The sequence below is a fragment of the Natrix helvetica genome (genome assembly GCF_964273705.1).
Source record: "Natrix helvetica genome assembly, chromosome: 1".
Classification (NCBI taxonomy): Eukaryota; Metazoa; Chordata; class Lepidosauria; order Squamata; family Natricidae; genus Natrix; species Natrix helvetica.
The window spans coordinates 375,243,676-375,253,564 of NC_138548.1; positions in this window are offsets into that span (position 1 = coordinate 375,243,676).

The following is a 9,889-nucleotide window of genomic DNA, read 5'->3' on the forward strand; positions in this document are numbered from 1 at the left end:
GACAGGTAGTCTTCGACTTCCAGTAGTTCGTTTAGTGACCCTTCCAAGTTACAACGGCGCTGGAAAAAAGGGATTTGTGACCGTTTGTCATCCTTAACAGTTGTGGGAAGAAATATCCATCCAGTTCCAAGGCCAAAATGGGGCCTGGAGGCTGATTGGAAAGATGGTTTAATGAGGAACAGAACCACCAAGCACATGGTTCCAGGCAGCTGACCACATGGCGTTGAGAGTGGGGGGTATTGGCACCTGGGCTTTGCAGTTGAGCTTCCTGTTCGTGTGCAAGAGCATGTATTCTGTTGGATGTTGCCAGAATCCCATGGGACCATGTAGGCATTATGTAGAATAGAATAGAATAACAGAGTTGGAAGAGACCTTGGAGGTCTTCTAGTCCAACCCCCTGCCTAGGCAGGAAACCCTATACCGTTTCAGACAGATGGCTATCCAACATCTTCTTAAAGACTTCCAGTGTTGGGGCATTCACAACTTCTGGAGGCAAGCTGTTCCACTGATTAATTGTTCTAACTGTCAGCAAATTTCTCCTCAGTTCTAAGTTGCTTCTCTCCTTGATTAGTTTCCACCCATTGCTTCTTGTTCTACCCTCAGGTGCCTTGGAGAATAGTTTGTCTCCCTCTTCTTTGTGGCAACCCCTGAGATATTGGAAGACTGCTATCATGTCTCCCCTGGTCCTTCTTTCTCTTAAGCTAAACATGTTGCAATCTTTAATTAGCCTGGTGCCTTGTGGAGAAATACTTCGGTCTCAATATACAAAAGAATACACATAAAGACTTCAAAGAAACACATTTCTCTCTGGCTGTCATTGAGCAGAAGGGAATCCATTGCAGATAACGTTTCGACATTCCTTTCCTGGCCGTAATGAAGGGGAGGCATTCATCTCTAAGTTGTGATATCTCTGGCTGTGTAACTACTTTTTATAATCACGTGTAAAGTGTTGCTATGTATGAAATCATAATCTTCCTTTTTGCTATTCCTTTGTTTGCTTTCTGTAACCACCCATTTTCTAACCACCCATTTTTGTAACCAATAAAAGGAACGTGTAGGTTTAGATTTACGCGCTTCCATCCCGAGAACACTGCGTGTCTTCTCATTATTCGGTCGGTTCATGGGAGGCCCACCGGTGAACCTTACAAAACATACCCAGTTCCTGCAACCGTTCTTCATATGTTTTAGTCTCCAGTCCCCTAATCCTCTTTGTTGCTCTTCTCTGCACTCTTTCTAGAGTCTCCACATCTTTTTTTACAACATCTTTGTTATGTAGGGGTCATAGCTGGCTCTATAGGCAAAAGAGGAAATACAAATCCTAGGTGCTTGCTTAATCTTAGTTTGCTTGAGGTTTGCTGGGGGTGGTGCAACTGAAAGGGTGTTGGGCAATTCCTATTGTGGCTGAGGGCTAATCCTATGTGTTCAGATTTTGCGGCAGAGAATTTCAAAATATCCTGTCTTGAATGGATTTCTGCCTGCAGTATTTGCTTTGCCTATGAATAGAGCTACCTAGATACTTGTCTTCCTTTTTTTCAATAAGATTTTTAGCTCTTAAGTGCTGACAACTGCTGAGTGCTGTTAAGAAAGGCGGGGGCTGCTTTCTGTCTTCAAGAGCATGTTTCTCCATTCCTCCTTTAAGGAAATATAATATTCTGCCTTTTTTTAAATATTCCTCAAAATATTTCCTTCTTCTAGGAGTGAGGGATGGCTTCTCACACAACCATTGCGATATCTGATCAAAATTCAGATACTTGGCAACTGTTCTTATTTGTGACCATTGCAGTGTCCCAGTGATCATGCGATCCCGTTTTGCGACCTTCTGACGAGCAAAGTCAATGGGTAGCTCAGACTGACTCAACAGCCCTGTTGCTAATTTAACAACTGCCAGGATTCACTTAACAACTGTGACAAGAAAGGTCGTAAAATGAGTCAAAATTCACTTAACAAATGTTTCACTTAACAGCATAAATTGTTGTTGACTTATGGCCCTTTTTCACACTTACGACCTTCGCAGCAGCCGGTCATGTGATCAAAATTCATACGCTTGGCAACTGGTTCATATTTATGACCGTTCCTCTGTCCCGTGATCCCATTTTGCGACCTTTTGATAAGAATAATCAATGGGGAAGCCAGATTCACTGAATAACTGTCAACAACAATCCTGGCGTGCAGGCCAGGCGGGGCGAGGAGAGGCGATCGCCTCGAGCCAAGTCCCAAACCGTGATTCTAACTTATCAACTGCTGTGATTCGCTTAACAACTAGGACAAAGAAAGGTTGTAAAATAGGGCAAAGCTCACTTGACAACGTCTCACTTAACAACAGAAACTTTGGGCTCAATAAGTGGAGGGCTAATGGGTATTTCTGGGGAGGTTGATTTCATGATCTCAGCTTCCGAATGGTTTCCAGTCTGTGGCTGATTGATTATATATCATATAGTCCATGCCGACTCCTAGCAATGCATAGATTGAGTTTCTTCAAGAGGATCTGGCCCTAACCTGGTCCGTCATGCCACCATCACCCACTGGGTCCATCTAACTTGCCGATGGGCCTCCTTTTCCACTTTTCCCAGCATCAGAGAACTGGATCCTCACATATGTCCCAAATAAGCTAATTAAAACCTGGTCATTGGTACCTCGAGTAACAACTCTGGGTTGATTTGTCCGGCAATCCATTTGCACGTTTTCTTCACCATTGATAGCATTCTCAGGAATTTTCTCCAACGCTGAAGTACAAAGATATTGATGATGTTGCTCTTTTGCTTTTTCCAATCTTGCCCTGCCCATTTTCCCTTCTGCCCTTCAATTCCCATGCTATGGTGCAGAGACCTCGCTCCTCTCCGTAGACTTTCCTTATAGGAAAAACCTTCCTGTGTGCAACTCTCCAGTTGCAAATTCTGGAGCCTAGTGGCTGAGGCAATATTTGACTTTGCCCCCACCAGACCAGAGGTGGAATTCAGCAGGTTCTGACCAGTTCTGGACAACCAGTAGCAGAAATTTTGAGTAGTTTGGAGAACTGGTAAATACCATCTCTGGCTGGCCCTGCCCCCATCTATTCTCTGCCTCCCGCATCCCAGCTGATCGGGAGGGAATGGGGATTTTGCAGCAGGGTTTATCTTATAATAATAGCCACATTGCCAAAACTCTGACAATTTTCCCTGTGGTAAGTGAAGATAAAGACTGGATTAAGCCATTTAATGTTGTTTGGATTGCTGAAAGGTGTCTCTTTTGGGGCTACCCTCGAAGACTACGCAGAAGCTACAGCTGGTCCAAGATGCTGCAGGAGAAAAATGATGGCACATTCCAGTTTACTTGGAGATCGCCTCCAATGGGAGAGCAGCACAGGTTGCCATTGGATTCCAGGGAAAGACTTCGATTTTAAAAGAAGCTTCAATAGAAACAATTCACACAGGAGAGGTGCCATATAAATATGCAGTGCAAGAAGAGTTTTAAAGTGAATAGTAGACTTACTGAGCCTCAAAGAAGTCACCCAGCGGGAAAGCCGTATAGATTTGTTGAGCGTGGACCCACCTATTTCAAGTAGCTGGCCTGGCTCAACTATAGTCTGAACATATCGCTCCTGACGGGTTTTTTATTTTTGTTTTTTATCTAATTTATTTAGGGGATTTTAATATTAATTTTAATTGTTTCCATCCATTTATTTTTGTAATTTTTTATCTAATTTATTTAGGGGATTTTAATATTGATTTTAATTGTTTCCATCCATTTGTCCACCTCCTCTTTGTATACGTCTTTGTATACGTCTTTGTATACGTCTATATTATATGTATGTTTGTCCATACTTGTATTTTTATGTTTTTATTGTACGCCGCCCCGAGTCCTTCGGGAGAGGGTGTGGCTAAGAAATAAATATTATTATTATTATTATTATTATTATTATTATTATTATTATTATTATTATTATTATTATTATTATTATTATCCTTGAGAACAGCAGTTTTATGAAACACAAATCCACAGGCAAGAAACCACATTTATTTATTTATTTAGAAAATGGCCACCCACTCAGTCTCTGACTCTGGGTGCTTACAAAAAATAAAAATAATATATACAACAATAAAAAACAATAACCCCTACCCCTCTGGCAACCATAATCAGTCAAATGAGCCACCCAATGGGCTCCATCCCACTCCAGGTTCTCCAGGCCCATCCGTTGGCAATATCAGGTCTCCAGGCCTTGTGAAAGAATGTCCAGTTTAAGCAGTTTAATTTCCATGGGGTTGATGTTCTAAAGAGGGGGAGCCACATCCTGCCAACAAAACTGACACTATGTGCGTGTGAAGTTTTTGTGGTCGGCCCCTTGGCTCTTTGCTAACAGATGCCAAAACCAGAACTGACTTTCAGCAAAAGCACGAATAAAGTGATTAAGATGGCTGAAGCTAATTCATGGCTCACTTGCAAAAGCCCCTTAATATTTTGCTAATAATTAATAGGCCAGGCCCTCAAGCCCTCACCCCTCTAGTGTCCAATTTAAATCATTAGGCCATTCATCTTTGTTATGACTCCCTGTGGACAAAATAATTCTGGTTCCTATGTAAAGCTGATTTTCTTTCATATACTTCATACCAAAATTTTATAGTAAAAGTTTCAAATTTCCAGATTTGGACCCTTAATTCATTTGTAACTCTCTCGCTTAAAAATCTTATTAAGCTTTTTTTTCCTACCCGTGTTTCCCCCGTAATAAGACCAGGTCTTATTTTATTTTGGACCCCAAAATAAGCACTAGGGCTTATTTTTAGGGGTGTCTTATTTTCCTCCCCATATATGTGAAGCCCACTTCTTCTGCTTGCTCGCGGTGGGGCAGAAGTTTGCATGGCGTGCCAGTGCTGCTGCCGTGAGGCAGGGAAGAGTGGAGCTGCCCCACGCGTCCTGCATCAGCTTAACTCAGGGCCCCTACAGTCAGGCTACCCACGCCACGACTCCTGCTGCAGTGGCAGTTCTGGCAACCCTGTCCAGCAGGACCCTGCATGGACCCCCGTCCACTTCTTCTGCTTGCTCACGGCTGCAACAGAGCAGGAGGCTAAGCAATGCACCATTGCCATGGCCGCAAGGTGAGGCAAGGGGTGGACCTGCTCCACTTGCCCCACATTGGCTTACCTCAGGGCCCATGCAGCCAGGCCATCCCCGTCCTGACACCTGCCTTTCTTCACGGCTACGGCACCAACACCCCACTCAGCCTCCTGCTCCATTGCAGCCATGAGCCAGCAGAAGAGGGCCAGAAGCCACTTGGGCTCCTGTTGCACATGGCTGCTGGTGCTGCTGCAGGAGTTGGGGTGTGGATGGCCTGGCTGCAGGGGCCCTGAGGTAAGCTGGTGTTGGGTACGTAGGGCAGCTCCACCACCCCGCCTCATGGCCGAGCAACCATAAGGAATGAGCAGGCTGCCAGCTGCACAGGCTATTAATTAGGACTTATTTTGGGGGTAAGGCTGATATTATGCACAAGTGTAAAAATATACTAGGTCTTATTTTCAGGATAGGTCTTATTTTCAGAATAGGTCTTATTTTCAGGGAAACGGTATTTATTTTAAATTCCTTCCTAATTAATCCTTATAATTATTTTTTCTTTTCTTCAGAAATGAAGATAGACTGGAAGGCAATTTTTCAAGCTTGTCATTCTGAAAATGTCTAGTAGCTTTAAGATGGTTGGATAAGCAATTTCTGAAAGTGATTAATATTGAGGTTAGCAAGCTCAGTGTCCTTCAAAAGGCTCTACCACAATTGTGAGTGTGGGAAGCCCCCACCCCGAGAATGAATATTATATTTCCCCTAAAGGAGAAGAGGAGAAACATGTTATTAAAGGGCAGAAAACAGCCCCTGTCTTCCTGCTACAGCAGAAGCCTGAAATCTTTAGAAATGGAGATTCTGTACCCATTCGAAAAGACTGGGCCAATCTATTCATAAGCAAAGAGACTCCAAATAAGCAACACAATTAGGCAAGCCAAAGCTGACAAGATTAGCCCAGACAAACACTTTCCCGATTTTGCCTGTAGAGGGGGCACATGAGCTTGATGATTACCAGTAATCCCTTTCCTCCTGGCATTCAAACCCATGGAAAACAGCTGTCCTCTGATTTCTTTGTATGGAACCGCAGTCTGGAGCACATATGGATAATTTCCCATCCTTCTTTTCTGGAGAACTGGTCTATAAGTTTAAAGCCTTCGGAGAGAAATAGCCATCTACTTGTCTTAGGCTTTGCAGTTCATCAGTATCAGCTACCAAATCAAATTTCACCATCCTATCTTCAGTTAGAAGATTTAAAGTTACCATAAGTAGCTTTCATCTAGTCCTTGAAGCTCCACCTGGAAATAAATGCATGATACTTTAGGATCTGCCTTACACGGTAGGACCGCCAGCCTAATAGATCCTGAAACAAAAGGTTTGTCCCTTAGGGGAATTTCTTCTGGAATGCTTTTTTTCCCCCTGCCACTTTGATCCATTTTGAGAGTTAGATGCTTATTTGATGGTTCTCAGGAGGCTGTTTTTCCTCTTTGATGTCCTAGAACAACAAGATGAGAAAAATCAGAGCTGGAAGGCACCTTAATAAATTATCGAATACCCATTTCTCTTGAACCAGCATAGTGATATGGTGAATGAAAAGAGGCAAAGGTGTTTGGCGGTATAACTAACCTGAGAAGTTGGGATGTCTCCCGTGCGCTCTTCACCAGCAGTGTTGTTGAGTGGTGGGACTCCTTCTATCTCTTTCAGTGGGCATTTTTCAGCATTATCCAAGCTGGAATTGAGGTTACTCTCTGAAGGAAAAAAAGGACACAGTCTGTGTTGAGAAAAGAGAGCAGCTTTACATTCACCTATTCTCACACTTATTGATCTGCAGATCTTCATTGCGTTGGTCCCAGAAATACACCATCAGGGTCCATTCTGCACCACCCATAATCCTTTCAGAGCTGACCTGCAATTGCTTGACTCGGGGCGATGTACAGTCCACAATAAATCAAAGATAAAATACAAATATAAATAGGGCTATAAATATATGTATGTATGTGGAGGAGGTTAAAATTAAGAGTCCTGTACAGAGGAATAAATATGAGGCTAAAAGCCCTAAAAACAATTAAAACTAAAACATTACCCTTAAAATAACCAGATGAGAATATACTACCAGGTGTTCATAGATGTAACATTTATAATCATGCCAGGCCAGCTAGTCGGAACAGGTGAGTCTTCAATTTTTGACGGAAGGAGTGGAATTACTGTGGTTCTCAATAAACAAATGAACAAATATAATGCTTTGGATTCATTAGTTTAATTGGGCACTCTTTATTTAGTTTTAGGATTTGTGTGGAAAATTGATCACACCTGTGGTCAGATTTATGCAGTAATATTGAAAATTCAAAGAGATTCTCAAACTTTAGGTGACTCATAGAGGGCAGATGTGTCTGTCACCACTTGGATCATCTTTCCTGGGATTCGGGGCACTCTGCTCTTATCCCATATTTCTTCCTTTTCCGGAGAAATCTCATGGCATCACAACGTTTATCAACCTACAATCATAATTGAGCCTGGAATTACGATAATAAGTAATTACAGTCATAATGAAGGAATCAAGTGATGTGGTGCATTTTTTTTTCCAGTCTCCAACCTTCCCTTTCTAGCGAAGGTTGTTGAGAATGTGGTGGCACAGCAATTTCCGCGACACCTTGACGAATCCGAATATCTAGACCCACGCCAGTCCGGCTTCCGACCCGGGCACAGCACAGAGACAGCCTTGGTCGCTCTGGTTGATGATCTCTGGAGGGCCAGAGATAGAGGCTGTTCCTGTATCCTGGTCCTATTAGACCTCTCAGCGGCTTTTGATACCATCGACCATGGTATCCTATTGCGCCGGCTGGAGGGGATGGGAGTCGTAGGCACCGTTTTGCGGTGGTTCGGCTCCTACCTCTCCGACCGGACGCAATGTGTGTTGACAGGGGGGCAGAGGTCGACCCTGAGGCCACTCACTTGTGGGGTGCCACAGGGGTCGGTCCTCTCGCCCCTCCTGTTCAACGCATATGTGAAGCCACTGGGGGAGATCATCCGTGGTTTTGGGGTTGAATATCATCTGTACGCTGATGATACCCAGCTGTACATTTCAACCCCAAACCACCCCAACGAGGCTGTCGAAGTGATGTCCCGATGTTTGGAAGCCGTCGGGGTCTGGATGGGGGACAACAGACTCAAACTCAACCCCTCCAAGACTGAGTGGCTGTGGCTACCGGCACCTCGGTTCAGCCAGCTGACTCCATCGCTGGCCATAGGGGGCGAACAATTGCCCCCTGTGGAACGGGCGCGCAATTTGGGCGTCCTCCTAGATGCCCGGCTGTCAATGGATGACCATGTGGCAGCCGTGGCAAGGGGGGCGTTCCACCAGGTTCGCCTGGTGCGCCAATTGCGCCCCCTACTGGACCAGGATGCCCTACGCACGGTCACTCATGCACTGGTGATGTCTCGCCTGGACTACTGCAATGCTCTCTACATGGGGCTGCCCTTGGGACGCGCCCAGAGACTGCAGCTAGTCCAGAACACAGCCGCGCGGGCTGTCATGGGGAGTACTAGGTACTCCCACGTAACACCTCTCCTGCGCGAGCTGCACTGGCTGCCTGTGGTTTTTCGGGTGCGTTTCAAGGTTTTGATCACCATCTTTAAAGCACTCCATGGCACAGGACCCAGTTACTTGCGGGATCGCATCCTTCCACACACATCCCTGCGGCCAATTCGCTCTCACAGGGAGGGACTTCTCCTGGTGCTGTCCACTAGGCAATGCCAACGGGCGGCGCCAAGGAATAGGGCCTTCTCTGTAATGGGCCCAACCCTCTGGAATGACCTCCCCCCCCGACATTAGAACCACCTCCGACTTCCGCTCCTTCCGACAAAAATTGAAGACTCACCTGTTCCGATTGGCTGGCCTGGCATAATTATAACTGCTACCTCCTGGCAGACATATTTCTTAACTGGTATTTTAGGGGAATTGTCTTTTTAAATTTAATTTTATGGGATATTTTTAGGGGTTTTAAAATTATATTTATATACTTTACTCAGCTGTACAGTTCTTTTTAACCTCTTTTTAACCTCCTTCGTATCTATCTACCTATTTAACAATTTTAACTGTTCAAGTATTTAGTTATGTATATGATGTATTTCTTGTATGGACTGTACACCGCCCCGAGTCCCTTGCGGGAGAGGGGGCGGTCTACAAGCGCTCAGTAAATAAAAATAAATAAAAATACATATACCATTTTTTTGGTGTCTAATACACACTTTCCCCACTCAAAAGTGGGTGGAAATGTATGTGCTTCTTATAGAGTGAATGTTGCTACCACCCTTCGCCACTGCCCCTTGTGGTCTCTGTGTGCCCCATTTTCTGCCTCTGTGTACCCCGTTTTTGGCCTCCGTGTGTCCCGTTTTCGACCCATTCCATTCCGATCCTCGCTGCCACCGCCTATTCACTTAACAATTGGGGCAAGAAAGGTCGTAAAATGGGCAAAACTCACTTAACAAATGTCTCACTTAGCAACAGAAATCTTGCACTCAATTTGTTGTGACAAGTTGAGAACTACCTGTAGTTTTCCATCTACTCAAAAGTGGATAGAGGGCATTTATGGAGCCCATGCAGAAAAAACCTTACGGGAGGGTATTTGAAATATCCCAGTATAGAAAAGATTCCTCTGCATGTCTTCCTGATTCTTTCACTGTCTCAGGATCATCCTCAGCATTTATATCACAGAAATTACAGCACATCCCTAGGTTTCGTTCATATTTAACAGAATTAAAATAACAAAGTTGGAAAGGGATCTTGTAGGTCATCTAGTCCAACCCTCAGCTCAAGGAGGAGGCCCTGCACCATTTCAGACAAGTGGCTGTCCAGCCTCTTCTTTAAAGC